At 38.1% G+C, this 18463-nt stretch overlaps 1 protein-coding gene across 4 annotated transcripts in view; it reads right to left on the bottom strand.

Moving 5' to 3' along the window:
- Nucleotides 1–12319, bottom strand: part of LOC146333250 (myocyte-specific enhancer factor 2A-like) — a 58788-nt gene extending 46469 nt beyond the window's left edge. For 2 of the 4 annotated variants that reach the window (XM_084721464.1, XM_084721500.1), the window contains exon 1: nt 3153–3233. The gene's annotated coding sequence lies outside the window, so the exon portion shown is untranslated. Of the gene's footprint in view, nt 1–3152; nt 3234–12170 lie in introns of those variants that run through there. The other 2 variants (XM_084721474.1, XM_084721509.1) reach the window with 2 other exon arrangements.
- Between the last annotated feature and the right edge of the window lie 6144 nt (nt 12320–18463).

Here is an 18463-nt window from a genome sequence, read left to right as displayed (position 1 = left end):
CTGCAGAGAGGTATACAGTAACTTCATCACTGAGAAGTATCTCTAGCCTCAGCCCAATCTTTTGATCTACTAAATGATATTATAATGAATTCTTTAACATTTTTGTTTGTTCCTGCTCTCATTGAAATTCTGTGCTTTCAGCAAAGTAATATCATCCTTTTAATGTTGTGAAGAGATGCTAAGTAGATCTGAGGCCTCTATCCTGAGGGTCCTTCATGCAATCTCCTATCCCCCCCACCCCTAACCCCCCAACACATACTTCAACACTACCATCTCTCTCTCTCTGAGATTACTGGGTAAACAGTGTACTCTTTTTCAAGTTGGTTCAGGACAAGTAGAGTTCATTTGGAGCCATTATACAAGTCTTTTCTCGTGCATTCATACTGTATCAATCTCACATCAGTAGTGTATACAGAAGTATCAAAGATTGCTCCTTCCAAGTGGCATTTCCATTAAGTGTTACACTATGGCATTTTACATCAACATTTTAAGTGGTGTGTGAGAGGATTATGGAAAAGAGTAACTGACACAGTCTCAAAGCGTATTTTTCAAATGGCTAAATTTTTATAAGATAAACTGTGGAGCTACTTCTGGAATTTTAAGTTTAGTCTTGAATTTGTTTAGTTCGACACTCACAACAACCTTTTCTCCTGATCAACAGAGGGGTGAGAAGCAGTAGTAATAGTGGTACAAGTTTGGGCATGAGGACTGAAATGAAAGTTGAGGGGAAAATAAGTACTCTGAACATACTGAGCATACAGATGGACAGTGTGCTACTAGAGTAGTTTGATAAGTAGGGTTGGTTTAACCGTAAAACCTCATTAAAATACAAAATTCCTTGACATGTTTGCATGATTTTAGAATTTGTTGGCAGCTGGTATAACTCATCCATCTTGCAAACTGACTCCAGACTATTCTGAAGAGGAATTATAAAGCTTAGGTTGTGCATAAATTTGTGCATTTGCTCACTGGTTATTTCTCTTTCACTGGATTGCGAGCGTGACGAAATATTACATCTGGGATCAGCTAGGTCACCTGGGATTGAGGTGTATAATTGCTGAAAGCCACGTGTGAGATCCCACTGGGTGCTTCTGTTTGAAATTACAGCTGAATTACCCTTAACAGCCAGGCTACAGCAAGGCAAGCTGACTCCAGTTTGTAATCATAAAACTGGTTCCTCTTTTTATTATTGACATTACGAACTCTTGCTGACCTAAACTTACCATATTCGTACTCAAATTTTCAATAAAAAAAGTAATCTGAATCCCATGTAAGTCCACTGAAAAAAGCTACAACAACCAATGACAGCTTATCAACTAACATCATGCACATATCATCCACACTTTTTTTTACTATAACATAGCAAGTCTGAAAATACCAGTCAACTTGATGCATATGAAGTTGTACAAAATCATTATCATGTCAAAATTAACCAAAATAAACCAGAGATTAGATATAACCAGAACAGATATTTGAGGGGTCCTTCACCGGTGATGGATCGATTAAGCAGTTGGCCTTTGAATTGGGATGATTATCCGACATTTTTGGATAATCAAATTGACAAATACCTGCGTTCATGAGGCCAACAAACAACACAACTCTGCAGACACATCTGCAGGCAGCCTTGTCAGTGTGGCTGCTTTGGAACAATCTGAGCACTCCCGCTTTTGAGTTATGAGAAGTCTGCTCTCATGCATCCTGCCATAAACATCTGCCTAAATTTCCTCAGTTTCCTAAATATCAAAACATTTAATCTAATGTAAAACATCACTGGTTAACATTACATATTTATCACTTTATAATCTATAGAGCACCAATCACATTTTGAAAACTACAACATAATTCAAGGTATTTTTCATTAATGAATAAGAATTCCATCAAAAACATGTTGCTGGCTAAGATAACCATGTAAATTAGACTGTAATGTACATAAAATAATGGAATTACAAAGGCCTTTATATATTGGCCACCAGCTGCCCTGTTCTCATTAGAAAACAACATCGTCAGACTCTTATCCTTCAACCAGATCATGGGAATGTTGCAGTAGTTCTAAAAGTAAGAGCAGTTACAAGGACAATTTCATTAATCATTTCTAAATATTAGTTGTTCTTATAGTCAGAAGTGTTCTATGTTGAATATACTCTTACACAGAGTCTGTGGAAGTTGCTGGTGTAACCTTGTCATTAACCCAGTGAGGAGAGTGAGCAATTTAATGTACAGCCAGCATTAATGAAGTGTTGGCACCATTAAGAACGGTGTCAGGACTCTGAGCAAGACCCAAACCGCTCTCTGGTCTGGACCCTGTCTCTGCAAATCAACACTGAGTTTAATTAAGCCAAGCCACGCTGCCATTGACCCAACATTACTGTTTAAGTTGGCAGGGATGAGGGAAACCTATTTACTGTGAGCAACAAAGGCAGTTTTATATGACTGCAGGAAAGTAGATTGCAGGGCTAATATTTGGAAATTGTTTTATTTGATTTCTGTATTTATTGAGTGTAATTTCTGAGCTCCTCTGTGGCATTTTTAGCATCAAACGTGCGGGTGTGTGGCCCAGCGGTCAGACGGCAGGCAGCCAGAGGTTTGGCTTGTCTGGAACGACCAGCTTGGGCCTGATTACTGGGGCGACCCCGCAGGAAGAGTTCGTAAGTCCAACAGATGAGGAGCACTTCAAGAAACCAGAGTGAGAGGAGAGGAGAGGAGAGGAGAGGAGAGGAGAGGAGAGGAGAGGAGAGATCATCCACAGCTTTCACTGCTAGAAGGTATTGCTCAACACAGTAAACATGATGTAATTCTTACTTCCCCATAAAGACACACATAAAAAATATTTTATATTTCCCCTGACCCCCCTCAACACTGTCAGCAAGCAATTTGACTCAGAGAGAAACCAGAGCTGCATAATGTAATTCTGAACAATTTAGTATTTATTTACTATTACTATGATTATGGTTATGATAATTATTTTGAAAATCTATGGTTTTATAACATTAGAACCCAAACAAATGATTGTGATTATTAACTGTTGTCATCCCCAGGAAAAGACTGGGACATGGAGGACCCATCAAAAAAATGGATTTGCCATTGGAGTTTGCCAGAGTTTTTTTTTTTTAAGACAGAAAAGAGTAACTTTGTAAAGAGGTATCTGATATTACCTTAAAGTGTTTGGTATGTCCTCTGGCAGGAGGAGGAATTCCTCTTCAACCTCAAACTTGGAGGACAGATTCAGTGAAGACTAGGGGTGGGAATCTTTGGGCACCTGCCGATTCGATTACGATTACGATTCAGGGGCTACGATTCGATTATAAAACGATTATTGATGCATCTTTATGTATATTGATGCACTTTTTCACAAACACATTTCTTTTTGTCTCACTGAATAAGCATTCGTCACTTGCAATTTTTAAAAACAGCGCATTTGTAATAAGAATTCATTTCGATTATATTTTATTAAACTATTGGAAATATGTGCAAACTGGAAAGTACCAACAGTAGCCACTAGTAGCCGCAGCAACAGCAGCCTGCCGTCTCCCCGAGTCCTCCGTCGGGTGGAATCGAGTTACGGCTTCTCATGTTTGTTGTGTTGCCAAAGTATTTTATTTTAGCTCGACACAGCTTACATATAATGTGGCTCTTGTCCAGTTCGCTTCCGCCGTCGACGTTGTAGAAGCCGAAGTGTTTCCACACGGCTGCTTTTAAATTAGAAGGAGCTGTACGGACCTCATGGCGAGGTGGCTGCCGGTCGGCCATGTTTGTTTTCCGCTGTGCGCGTGTCGCTCCAGGTGCGCGTCCCAAAGTGTCCCGGCGATGACGCGTACCGCGCTTCTTAGTTCCACATTATTTAGAAGCTTCTGTATCACTTTAATTAACAGATTTAAATAATCGAAATTTGGACGTTTGTGAATCGATTCAGATTCGTCCACGTCCGAATCGCGATGCATCTAAGAATCGAAAATTTCCCCCACCCCTAGTGAAGACACTAATACAGACAGCAATCCCCCCTCAAGCTCTGAGATTCTGAAAGACAAAAAGTCCTTGTATCTTAATCTTTTCTCTTTTTTTTAAACTTGGAAGTAAAATAATAAAAAGTGCCTGGTGAAATTTGACATTTAAATTCACAGTATGTACACTCTGCTGTTCAGGTTCTCTCGTACATAAAAAAACACAACACCTAGTTTGATGACATCTAAAGAAGTGTGGGATCACTATTAAACAACCACCACAGCAGATGGAAATATGTCTGACATGACTCATTACTTTGAAAAAAATTAAAGAGCTCCCTGGGTCTGACCATTGTTGGAAACATTTTGGATATTATATATACACAACTCAACAAAATTAACATATCTATCATCTACCTTTTTTAATGTGATGTAATAATGAAATGTTATGTGTCATAGCTTTAAATAGTAGCTGTAACTATGCCAGGTGATATGGACAAAATCAAAATCACATTTTTGACTAAATAGCCTACAGTGGTATTGATATTTATCAATATTGTGACAATATTGTTGGAATGACTATTGCCGCTTTCACAGAACATTTGAGTTTTTTTGATAAATAATAATTGCTAATGTGGATATAATGACTAACTGTAGCTAACTAAAGGCAAATAAAAGAACAGCTAGAACAATCTGGTAAGTTCAGAAAATTACATCACTTTACTGTAATGCAGCCTGTAAAACCAGGAAAAAACATTTATGACATATCACAATACAGCAAAATCCAAAACAATAATCTAAAACAATATTGATACATTATCCATATATATTGCCCAGCCTTAGCTGCAACTGACACAGATGTTGGCAGAAAGTGATGCTCCATTCTGTTATTCTATTTTCTGTTTTCTCTTCTAATGAGGCATTGAAGACATAAAGGTGACCACAACTGTTTTCCAAAACCGATATAATGTTGATGATCACATCAAATAGAAGACAGATAGTTCATATGGGCCATAAAAACTTAAACATAAAGATATAAGTACCACAGAGCAAAATAAAATGAGCTTGTGCTGTTCCATAATCACATCAGTCTGAATGGTAGCATCAGCACAGACAGGTAAGAAGCACACAAGGCTCCACAGTAACAAGAGTCAGCTAAGGCTTTCATCTTGTCTGCTGTGTTTGATACAGCTTGTCATTGGTTTGGCCAGGCATCGCCACAGCTAATCAAAGTGGATAAGAAATGCATTAGTCCACACGGGAGCAGGCTGCATTAGCTTGGGCTAAAGCAGGACATGTAATTGACTAGAAAAAAAAAAAAAGTAAGTCAGTCACAGAGGACTTGAAATAGCCTCTCAATAAAATACATATACACACACACACACACACACACACACACACACACACACACACACACACACACACACACAGTGCAGCCTCTATTTCTGCAGCATGTGGTGCAAAAAGAGAAGCCTGTCCTTCAGAAGTGTTGCTATTTCTGTTTACCACAAGGCCCCAAATATTCTATCATTAGGGAAACTAGGAGGGAAAGGAAATACCACTGGAGAACACATGGACTCCATGCAGCTGCACAAAGGAACCTAACTGACATGTTACTGGTAACAGGTTTTAGCGCCACAATATCTATGTGTCCATATACATCAACGTGTTACAAAAGTGATATTTCTCATTTATCCCAAAAAAATCATCAACTTTATCACTACCTGTTTCATCACTTGTCCAAACCTCAATCCAATTCAAGAGAAAGCCGTGGTAATGGTAAACTATTGAGGGGCAGCAATTTGAACGTCAATTGGCTGGTAGAAAAATAAAGTTACGTTCGCACCCTGATTTACTGTAATAAATACTCAGACACTGGTGTATAGTTCAAGGGAAAATCGCAAAAAAAGGGTGTGATGTGTAATGAGCCACACTGATGGTGAGCATGAGCAGCAAACACACAGTGGCTGCATCAAGCAGCATCACCCTGGCTTGTAGCTGAAATAAGCTACATGGTACTTTAATATGCAGTACCATTGATGACAGCTCTTTAGTTAATTTTACTTTTTGTGGAATGTGGTGGAGTGCTGGTCAAGACTGGCATATTTGCCTTGGTTGGACTTGCTTACTGTCTTTCTATGATAATGCAAATGACGTCTGTTCAAATCCAAGCCATTACAGTGGAGGTGATGCATTTTCTACTATTATTTGTGTTGCATGTATTAAAAGCAGCACAGCACAAGAAATGTTGGATATACATCTTTGATAACTTCATGCATTCTAACTTTGTGCATGGTTGAAAAATGAAAATAATGGGATTAAAATACAAAACAAGGTAGAGGTACTAAAATCTAAAATTTGCAGCCTTTTCTGATCCAAATTTTCTTTCTCCACTGTGTCTGAATTTCTCCTCTCTTTTCAGTTTATTTAGTTTGCACACAGCTAAACCTCCGTCCTGCAGCATGTACGAACGTTTTGAGGGGCCATTGCTCTAACCTGACAAAAAAGCATAACCATAACCCAGTTGTCTATATGTTAGCCAGCTAGCTAGATAGCTAAGATTGGTTCATATCATAGCATAAAATAGCCAATATTACACAACGTGATAAAAACATGACAAGATATGCACTGGCAATGGCAGCAATACCAATACTGGTCTAACTGTGGCAATTATTGGCTACTTGTATTTATGCATCCACAACAGCAAAAATAAAACAATACAAATCTTTATACTGTGTACATCTATTTTTTTCCTGAAGAGGAGCATCTCAGCCAAAGAGGGTAAATGGGTTGTTTCTTAGGCAACTTCAGCATGGCCTTGTGCACCTCCTTCCCAGTCAACCTCAAACCAACATGACATTAACTGCCATTAATCACTTTTATAACTGAGGTCATACGCTGGAGTGACATGAACTCTCAGACGTATCAGTAACCACATGCCAAAAACCAAAACTGACACACTCACCAGCAACAATAGGGTTTGCATTAAATCTATACTCATCGCATCACATTTCTCTAGCAAAAGCATCTGATTAAATGGGCAGGGTTCCCAGAAATGTTTCCATCCCGATTACATACACAGTGAAGTTTTGATTGTCATTCTCATGAAACAATATCAAACATCCAGCCAACCTTTGTAAAGTATCATAACCAGTTTTTGGAGCGTGTCCTGTTTCATTTTGGCAGATGGAATAAAATATCCATTAATGCATGTTTTAAATATTTTCCTCCATGTTATCTACATGCTCACTATCTTGTTAATGGTATTTATATGCAGCACTGTATATCCCTGTATGGCTGAGGAGGTTGGGGCCCTTTGTGTCACAGCCCTCTGTGAGCACGCTGTCCTAACTATCAGGAAAAGACTGAAGTATGTGTCTTTAAGTGTAAACACTTGAAACATACATCTTAATCAGATTTACAGTAATAAGAACATTATGTGCTTGTACACATAATGGATTATATGATTATACCTTAAACAATTTACAGTAATAAAGTTTAAGGTATTAAAGTTCTAATTTGATTACATATGTGATTTGGCCTCCTTTAAAATTTAATGTATGCTCAAACTGTGTGTGTGTGTGTGTGTGTGTGTGTGTGTGTGTGTGTGTGTGTGTGTGTGTGTGTGTGTGCAGGGGGTGGGGGGGCACTGGGCAGATTGTAAAGCCCCCAGAGGCAAATTGTGATTTGTGACACTGCTGGGGCTGGGCATTATTTAGAATATTAAAATACCGGTACCAATATCCATACCTTTAAAATGAAACTGATACTGTTGGAGTACATCATTCGATACTTGTTTTTTAAATGTTCTTCTGTATGAACAATGGTTGTAGAAAACATATAAATCTTTTTTTTTTAATCTGGGTACCAAATGTACTGAATGCAGGTATTGTTTGACTGGAGAATTTTTGATACTAATTGTTACTGTTTTTTGTACCAGCCGTAGACACTCGGTTTTAGAAATAAAATTTGACTTGACTTGACTCTCACTTTTCAAAGGGCCCACTCTGTAGCCAGTGTTTAGTGTGTCCGTTCTGGGCCACTGTAGAAACAAGGTGTGGCAACAAAACTGGTCACCATTCAGTTTCATAGTTTGGGAAATTCTGCTACGCTGTTTTCCTGTGAAACTCCAGCTGTGTTTTGTGGACTAAAAAACTAAACCAAAGCTTCAATCTGCATGAGGGTGAGAAGATAATGACTGAATTTTCATTTTGGGGTGAACTATCCTTTGAACATTATATTAATATTTGACCTTTTAAATATCATAGTTATCACCAATACCAGTATATAATAGTACCCTTAATCTGGATCAAAGCATTTTACAGTTATATACAGAAAGTGTCCATGGGCAACAACAAAGGCACAAATGTGCGAACCCTGGCTCTGTTATTTCGCTCATCACAGAAACTCATTATCCTTAAAGCCATTCACATGATAACTGAACTAAACTCAAAAGAGCAACATCAGCAAATTACACTGTACTGCAACTAAATGAAGATATATGTGGTCCAGACGAGGCAGCATTGTGGGTATGTAAGCCTGCTAAGAGATAACTGACTGGAGATGGGAGACCTCTTTCATCCCATATGCTCCCTGTGGTCTCAGCAGTCTGACAGGGTGACAGTGTAACCATGACCTGATTACCTGTCCCCTGAAGCCTGTAATCACTAAAGCCAGCAGACAGGCACTGTCAGTCCGCTGACAGGGAGGATAATTGAAGGTGATGCTACATGCTGCTAGCCCCGCTAATGAAATATGAAAACAAAGAGCAGGAACAAGGCAGCAGGGCACCAAAGAGGTCTGAGCTCCAGAGCAGGACATTTCCTGTCTGTTCACCAGCCACTTTTCATTTCACCTGCTGATAAAACCCTGATCTTGCTTTTTTAGTCACTGGTCTTTTCCATACACATTTCCATTAAGTCTCAGTTTTTTCCTGTTACTCATGTTCATGTTCATGGTGAAGACAAAAGGGTGTTGTAATACTAGTTTAATGTTAAAACGTGGAGTGCCTCTCCAGGCTCCACAGTGACAGTGTAGACTATTAAAAAAACATTAATCCTGCATCAGTGATGTCACCTATAATGCTCTGAAGGGACTTTTTTACAAACTGGATTTGGGTTTATCAGCCAACTGTGAAAGGCTGAGACTCCTGTCTTACAACAGCCAGCTACCCCCCAAAACAAATATCTCTTTGAACATGATTATGTCCGTGACAATTCAATATTGAGGGACCAACCTCTTGAGAAAGAAATACAGATTGTTTTGATTGAAAGAAGGCGTTGGGGAAGATTTCCCAACCTGCTAAAATCTGTCCCGGCTGAACTGAAAGAGTGGTGAGGCTCTGAGGGGGCATAATTCAAGGAAGAAAGGCCAGGAAATAGTGGATAATTAAATAAGTAATTAATTTAAAAAAAAACTATCTATGGAGTTGTTAAGGAACTCCCCCAGGCCCTGCAATGTTAGGAGGGAAAGTTAGACCATCTTCACGCCCTTAAATGAAGCTCTTAAACAGGGGCAGATGCTCTGTGGGAGTCATGAATTTACTGGATGCTAAAACTATATTTGCCCTGAGGAACAAAGTGTATTGTCTGCTCAATCAGCCATCAACTTGTGGTCAAGTTCTTGTCCCAGTGCTCATCACTTATCTTTATGAGTTGTCTAGATGGACTGTCTGCTTTATGAAAAAACATCTGTGAAGCCACAACAGACTCTGACAGACCAGCTACAGCCAGTCAAAAAAAACAGTTTTTGAACACTGAGCTTTGTCATTCTCTCTTTAGTTACTCACATTTTACGTTATATAATTTCCTGGCACCTGCCAAAAAGCTTGAAACATCATTGGAAAGTGCCAGTTTGATTTGCAGTCTAATTCATGGTGATGAATTTCACTGTATGAATCTCATTTTCCAAAAAAATTTATATGGTTGCTATATTTCCAACATGACATATCAGGGGTTCAAGGACCAGTGTGTAAGATTCAGCATCATCTAGTGGTGAGCGTGCACTTTGCAAACCTGTCACCTTCCCTTCAAGCATATACGAGAACCCACAGTGACTGTGAAAAATGCAAATGGACAAATCTAGAGCCAGTGTTTGGTTTTTCCCATTTTGGGTTACCGTAGAAACATGGCAGTTCAACATGGTGGCCTTTATGCAAGAGGATCTGCTCCCAGTGTAGATATAAACACTTAATTCTAAGGTAACAAAAACACAACATTTCTCATTTTCAGGTGATTATAAAGTAGTGAAAACATATTATGAAAACATATTATCTTATATTCAATTTCTGCCATTTTCTGCTAACAGATCCATGTAAATGTTACACATTGGACCTTTAAAGCAATTTTGATATAAGAGATGTGGGAGTACTCCACAATCTTCCTGTGCAGAAATCCATTCTAAAGTTCAGCTGAAGATAATGTGAAGCTTCAGCCCTCTAAATCAGCCTTTTTAGTACACACAGTATATGCATTAGCTAAATAATGATCTTAAGTATGTATTTTTACACAAAATGAGGGCTGTGAATTTTGTCACTTACACTGAAATCACCTCAAAAAGGGATCTTTTTGCTGCAAGCATGAACAACACAAACAAATACAGCACCCAGTAACCTTTTAATTGTATATATAGCCATGCAAGTACTGTATTAGAATAAGACTTGAAAAAAATGTGTGAATCTATCCTTTAACACCATTTCATTCAAATGGCTAAACAACTGCTGACATCAACAAAAATAAACAGTAGTTACTGTAACTCCCCCACAGACTCCCTTAAACTGTCTGTGACGTTGCGGAACACAAAGATTATATTTTGTGATTTTTGTGAAAATGATGTTTGTAATTTGTTAGTTACCTCAAGGTTGGTATTTTTGAGGTACCCACTGACAGCATTTGGGGATGAAACTTTTTGAATTTACAGTTCACCCTAACATCAAATATACATTTTCCTTTTATGTGTAGTGCTATTTATCCATCATGACAAAAACAGTTTCATGTACTGTTTGCTCTCTGCCACACTACACCTGCCAAATACATCTTCGTGCAAAGGGAAGCATGCTTCAACTCATAGACAAGAGGGTAAGCTGAAGAAAACGCCATTAATGTTGACATTCAACACTGTTACAAGCACAAGCCTCTCGTCCATGACTAAATGAACGCTTCCTTCTGCATGGTGATATGGTTGGTGGGTATAGTTCCTTATAAATAAAATAGTTCCACCAAAAAACTGCTCACAACAAGGTGTGTGGATTAATAACTGGGTCATGATTTCTGGAGAGAGATAATGCTGTTGAGATTTTTGGGGGTTTTTTCACTTTGAACACCACAAATCAAGTGTCATCTAATTCTATTAAATTCTATGGCCAATATCTCCAAAACTCTACAACAAAAACAATCTAGATTGATAAATATTATTACAGGCCAGAGGGAAAGTATATATATTTTTTTATTCTGAGGTGAACTGTCCCTTTAATTACAGTACTTGAGTAGTCATTACCTTCCACTTCTACACTCCCTCTCAACTAACTCTTGGCAAGAAAGCGAATATTTTCTACGTTTGGCTGTTTGACATAAATTCAGGTTGTGGAGGTCCAACAGCTAAGATTACATTTACCTTAATGCGTTTGTGGCTATATGGAGTCACTGGTAGTCACTTCAAATATGACTGCTGCTGAATTGCAGGCTAATTTTATGCTTTTAGTACCCCAACAGCAGTCCTACTGATATCCCTCTTAGAAATTATCAAAGACAATAACGTTAGCTACACTTTGTTTTTGAGCCAGCAGTTTCCATTAAATTAGAAGGACAGGAGTAGTGGAGGTATCAAACGAGAAAATGTTCAAACTAGCAAACCGGCTAAAACAGCTAACTACAGAGGTTTTTTTTTTTTTTTACAGCGTTGCAGAGTTAATCAAAGTTTTATAAAGCCCTCCATTAAGGCACTTCGGCTTATCACAACATGTACTGTACACGTACTGTACTCATGTTTAATGTCAATTTATAGCCACAGTGACAACAAAAACAAATTCCCGTCATTAGGTGTTTATACAGAGCATCTGCTGTCATGTCATTTGTTTGTTTGGGAAACTAACGGACCAAGTTAGGCTACAGTGTAACAAGCATATCGCAACATTATGTGAAGTGAAGCGGCTCCCCTCCCTCTCAGTGTCCACAGCAGAGGACAGACAGTAAACAGACTTTCTGACACGTAAAGACACGAGTTTGCTCCACTTACCCCGCTGTCCTCCAGATGCTGCTGTAAATACGGATAGTTTTCTATCAAAGTGTCTGCGCCAGACACACACACATACACACACACACACGCAGACAGATCTCCCTCCGCTATATTTAGGAAACTGACAAACTCATAGCAGCGCGAGAGCTTTGGCTCCTCCCCCCGCAGTGTGTGTGTGTGTGTGTGTGTGTGTGTGTGTGTGTGTGTGTGTGTGTGTGTGTGTGTGTGTGTGTGTGTTTGGATCATCCTACGTACAGTGCGTGTCAGTACGTATGCGTGTGTGTTTACAGTGTATGTTTTTATGTATGAGAGTGTAGTGAGTAAATGCGTGCACGTTTTTGAGTCAGTGTGTAAATATGACTTTATGTGTATATTTTAAATTAGTTTCTATTGATGAAAGTTTTCATGTATTGTTTCTCGTGGAATATTTTAAATGAACCTTTTCCACTACACCTCTCTCTACCATGCACTTATTTTTTCTATTTTTTATGAGGGGATTATCAGTGCTAATTTCTATTTTTTAATAGAAGATAAATATATAAATAGATTTTTTTGATAGTTTTTTTTTAATCAAAATTAATTATTTTTGGACCCACATTGGAAAGCTTTTTTCCTTCATTATCTTTGTCTTCAGTTTTCCATCAGGCTCTGTGCCCTTTTGTTTAAAAAAAAAAAACAGCCAGGAGAGTGAAACGTGCAGTGTGTTCATTCCTGTGCCAGTGTCATTTGTCAGTCTTTGTTTTTTATCTTTTTGTTCCATCTTTACATGTTTAAATCCCTATGGACTCTTATGTCTGTCAAATCATGATTTTGTCATCTGTAGTGCACTGTACACTGTGCATGCTACATTCTCCAAGCTTTGCCACCTTTGTCTCAAAAACATCCAGGGAAAACCTTGAGTGGTATACATCATCTGAATGCAGGGAAGCTGAAGATTAATTTAAGATGCAGCTCAGCATCGGGTGTCAAGTTTTTCTAGTCAATCTGCTACATACATTGTGCTTTCTTTAAGCATTTTGAAAGTTTAGTTCATATAAGGACATATAACATTGTGATGGAAGTATATGATGGCTATTCTCATCCTCAGTTTATTTCTTGTAAGTTAGGAAAATTTAAGGAGCAACTTTTGAGTTGATACCATTTATTACACAGATTTGGTGCACCATTTGACCATTTTATACCACTCAAGAATTTATTTTTAAATGGCCCAAGATCCTTCCAAAACACCACATTAAGACGGTTAGCACTTCACTTCTGGGTATTGCTCATAAAGCCCCTTCCTGTAAATATACCTAGAAAAGCCACCTACTTTCTGAATGCTCCAGTTCTCTAGTTTGTGGTAGTAAACTTTCATGAAGCTGTGATTATCCTTGAAGTCACTATAGATCATGATATACAAAGAGGTCAAGTTTCAAAAAATGGTCTCACTACAATGAAGTGGCTGCTATTGGGACTAACACGGTTACATATGATATAATTGGGCTCACTGAATCCACAATAGTCTCAGCTTTTCAGTCATACACAATTTATACAATCCCACTACTGTTTAGAGTATGTACTGTGCAGGAATATTGAAACAGAACAGGCAAAAATAACACATTTATACTGCATGCAAATAACTGCATGGTTTTTGTCCATCATCATATTCAAAAGTGTTGATACCAAACTTTTTAGCTGGCAAATAGAGACAGCATGTCAGCCCAAACACATTCCCAGTATAATAACTGAACCATTGATATTTTATTTAGCCCTGGCCTGAAGGAAGAAGAAGAAGAAGAAGAAGAAAGCTTGTGACTGAAAGGTCTCGGGTTCAAGTGTCTGAACCAGCTGAAAAAATCTGCTCGGAGCAGTCAGTCCTCCCTGCCTTAATAACACTGTTGATGAAGCTTTGAGCACAACCAGCACCAGTGTTTGATTTTCAGAGCTTGTCTTGCAAAATGATATATCTGTTAATGTTAAATTTCAATTCACTAAGCCTATACGTTGAAGCCACGTGCCATTTTTGTGCTGTCAGTCACAGAGTTGATGTCTGAGCACTGTATGTTACATTAAATCTTATTAAAGGCAACAGTTCCTTACATTGGACAGCCCACTGAGTTTGAAAAAGATGCAGTAGAAGTGCCCTCTTTGATACCCCTCTGGTAGATATGGTAGATGAAGATTATAAAGTGCCATCTATGGTGGCCCAAGGTGCCAATGTGATGAAGTGCCCTCTGGAAAGCTCTTCTATCCATAGGCTGCCCTACATGTTAGAAAATAAGTTGTCCCCTGTGCTTCTAAATTGTTATATAGTCAATAGTTCCCTGCAGTCAAACTTTAAATCTAAGTCATAAATTAATTTTAATCTTAACCAGGACTTAGAACTCTTTTGTCATAAATGCATCACAACTTTCTGCACATTACTGCACCACTGCATGCAGCTGGTTTTATTTTTTTGCCCATGCCCCTCAGACAGCCAAGTGACAGACCATATTCACTCCAACACTGATTCATATAATTATTTTTAGTTAGCATCCCATCCAAGATATTTATGCATCCCATGATTGTTTCCCACATGTTCTATAGTGTTATATTATTAAACCATTAGAGACCTTGTACAAATCTGAACAAAAACTTATTCAGTATTAAAGCTGTAATCCGGCTTAAACTGCCTCTTGCACTCCTGTGTGTGTCAGGTGTGTGGCAGCTGCTGCCTTGTTGCAGGTCACAAACTGGATTGCTTCTTGTCTCTACTTGGTTGAACTACAGAACACCCATTATACATTATGTTCCAGTATATCAAATGTAAACCACACTGTGGAGATGTCATGTAAATAAAATTATTATTGTCACACAGGCCTACTTCCTGTTGCCAGTAGGTGGTGCCATGATGATGACTCCTAACTGGTACATAGATGTCTTTAGGCCAGGACTATGATCAAACATGTGATCCCTTATTTCCTTCCTTGATTCATTGTTTCCTTATTTTTTTTCATTGTTTCCTTCCTTGCTTGCTTCCTTCTTTCCTTGTCTCCCTTCTTGCCTCATTGGCTACTTGTGGCTTCCTTGTGTCCTTCTTTCCTTACTGGTTTCCTTGTTCCCTTCTTTTTTCCTTATTTTCTTGTTTATTTCCTTTCTCTTTTCCCTGTCATTCCTTCCTTCCTCCCTTTTTTCCTTCCTTCCCTGTTTCTTTCCTTGTTTTGTTATCTCTGTCCTTGTTTCCTTCCTTCCCTCCCTGTGTCCTGCCTTGTTTTCTTATCTCCTTCCCTGTTTCCTTATTTCTTCCCTTGTTTCCTCTCTTCCTTATTTCATTCTTTGTGTCCTTCCTTCTTTGTTTCCTTTGATGATTCTTCATTTCCTTCCTTGTTTCCTTATTTTCTTCCTTTTTTCCTTGTATTCTCATTTAATTATTTCCCTCCTTTTTCCTTCATTCCTTGTTTCCTTGCTTGTTTCACCGGTTCCTTCTTTCCTTGTTTTTGTCCTTCCTTCCTTCCTTGCATCTTTCTTTCCTTCTTTCAGTCCTTCCTTGTTTCCTCCTTCCTTTTTCATTTCCTTTTTTCCTCCCATGTTTCCTTGTTTCTTAATTCTTCACCTGAATGGCATGAAATATTACCTGACTTTAACTGGTTTTGATGCCATAATGGAGTTGAGAGACGACAGACATTTCTACAGCTGATATCTCCAAAACTCTGCTACTAATACAAAAATGATCTAGATGGATAAATAGCATTACCAGTAAAAGGAAATATATGTAGTTTTGATTTTGAGGTGAATGGTCCTCTAAAATGTAACATATAGTAATAATCTCATTAACAAAGATCTGGTTTTTATAGAGTACAAGGTTCCCTTAATCCCTTTCCTCTGAAATGAGGGACTATGTGGTGAGATTTTACAATATTTGATTATCACCAAGCAACAGTCTTGGACATCTCCACAGCTTCAGTATTTTCTGTATCACTTAAAAAAAAAATCAGTGGGAGAGAATAAGCCTTTAGTCAAAAATGTCATATCTAATAATAATTTGATGGAAAACATAAAGAAATCCTATTTTTCTAACATATACATCACAATGAAATTGTCTCTTAAGCTTAACTTCATACATACATTTTATAATGACTAAATCAACAGAGAGGTTTTACTTGTAGCAAAAGGCTACTTTTAGACCTCTGTTAAAAAATAAAATATGAGAGGATACAGTAGCTTTGATTGGTGCCTGGGTAGAATATAACTCTGGTGCCATCATGTGTCCATGAGTCAGATGACAGCTGAAGTGCTGCTTACCAAAGCAGGTTAAAAAAAATCAGTGGGAGTGATTTTTGCCAAAATGCCAGATGTTACAGATGTAGATATAACCACTTATCATGTTATGTTCAATTTTTTCCTTATTGTAATGGCTAGAATGTTATTTGCAAATAGGTTGTGTGAAACTCACTGTGTTTTATGAGCTCTGATGTCTGTGTTTGACTCTGTCTCCCCCTGCAGGCTTGTAACAGAGTGAAAACTGTCCCTCCATGACTTCAACATGGTTCTTCTTCAGTAGCACCTACTGTATTTTGATACTGACATACTGGAGTTAGGAATAAAGAGAGAATTGTGTCATCTGGATGTGATGTCTTATGCAATGCAGAAAACACATTTGCCTACATCATCAGCACAGTTCTGAGATTAAATTATTTAAATCTAAAATTTTGGCTTGAATTTACAATTGATGCTATTTGGTCTCATATTCAATACTGTCCTATTAGTTGGGTACAAAGACGTGGAGAGAGATGAATTTGAAACCAACTCTAAGCTGGTGTTCTCTTTTCTGACACAACATAGAATCAAATCAATTCTGTAATACACGCAAGAAAGATATAAATCTGCTGCTCCCAATCTGCCTTCATAAATGATTCTGTAATATTATGTCATCGTGTTACTATTTAATTTAAAATGATTAGGGTTATGTACCTGAAGGTATCTTAAATTTGCACTGATTGCAAAGTCAGAGGGGGGCTGTTTAATCTGTTTCAATCTGCTCTGTTCACAACACTAATGCTATTTCCATTTCATTTTGACCATTATATCTGCTCACATTCCATTCTCCAGTTATAATCAATTTAAAATATTTTATTTTAAATTAAACTTTGTCAGCCTCCCTCAACTTCTGGTCTGTGTCATGTCATTTAAGTACTTTTATATGCACACTTCTGTTGCTGTTATGCCAGTTCCTGGGTGTAATCATATTCAGGATATGATATGGCACCTGCTTATTCATATTCCTGTATGATTTTAACTTTAGACGTGTGTTTTGACGAAGTGTCAAATTTTCTGTACAGGATGTAACTGACTCCTCCATATCCCAGACAGTTTGTTATTTTTGCACTGAGCAGCTGGTTTAAATATCTGATTCTCACTTATAGTATGGAGGTCCTAACCATGTTTATGGTCCAACATTTAGTAGATAGATATGTTTAGGTAGTTTTAGGACTATCCTTCTTTAATTTCCATAATGCCCTTAGAGATAATGCCAGTGTAGCAGAAAACAACATAACCAACAATTTATTTTGGCTTTAATTTACAATAATTTTCATTCATGGGCCAGTTCATACAAATCCATCCTGCTTCATTTCTGTTGAAAATTGGTGGTGATTATGGGCCTTTCAGTCCCCCTCCATAGTTATCAGGTTTGCTGTACCGTAGCTACAACAGTCTGGTGTTTTCTTCTGTGTGCGGGACTGAATTTCATACATGTTGCATCAAAGTCACAATCTGTTTAAACACTTCAAAACTCAGCAATAAACTAAAATATAAGGCAGGTTATTCTTCCACCTCCTTCCAAAAGTGTATTTCTATGCAACAAAAGGCAGGCGTGTGTGCAAAATACTCATTAGATTAGCTCTTAACATGCTTTTTTTAAGTGAGTCATTCTCTTTATATCTTCACATGTAGAGATTATATATCCTAGTATGTATATTTTATATCCCCATCGTTTTACCATGAGTGGTAGGTGAGGAGATGGAGAGTGGAGAGATAAACGAGGGATTGAAAGAGCAGGCTGCGGGCAGACCTCACCACTAAAACACAATAACCACAGCTGAGAGGAACGTCATGCCTCAATGGGATTTCACAGTGAAAAACACTTCCTCATGATACACTGGCTGGATTTGATGCCCATATGTGTGAAATTCTCTTATAAAAAAGAACAAACTTCCTCTATGAAGTGATCCTAGAGCAAATTTACCAGCTTTAGAAAAACTATTGAGCTTTAGCCACCATCACCCCTTCAACCAGCATTTACTAACACACTCACTGAAGTGGGTGAAGGGTGGAGG

This window comes from Lutjanus erythropterus, chromosome 1 (genome assembly GCF_056507025.1).
Source record: "Lutjanus erythropterus isolate fLutEry1 chromosome 1, fLutEry1.hap2, whole genome shotgun sequence".
Classification (NCBI taxonomy): Eukaryota; Metazoa; Chordata; class Actinopteri; order Lutjaniformes; family Lutjanidae; genus Lutjanus; species Lutjanus erythropterus.
The sequence above is the reverse complement of the archived record's forward strand: the minus strand, read 5'-3'. Positions and strand labels throughout refer to the sequence as shown.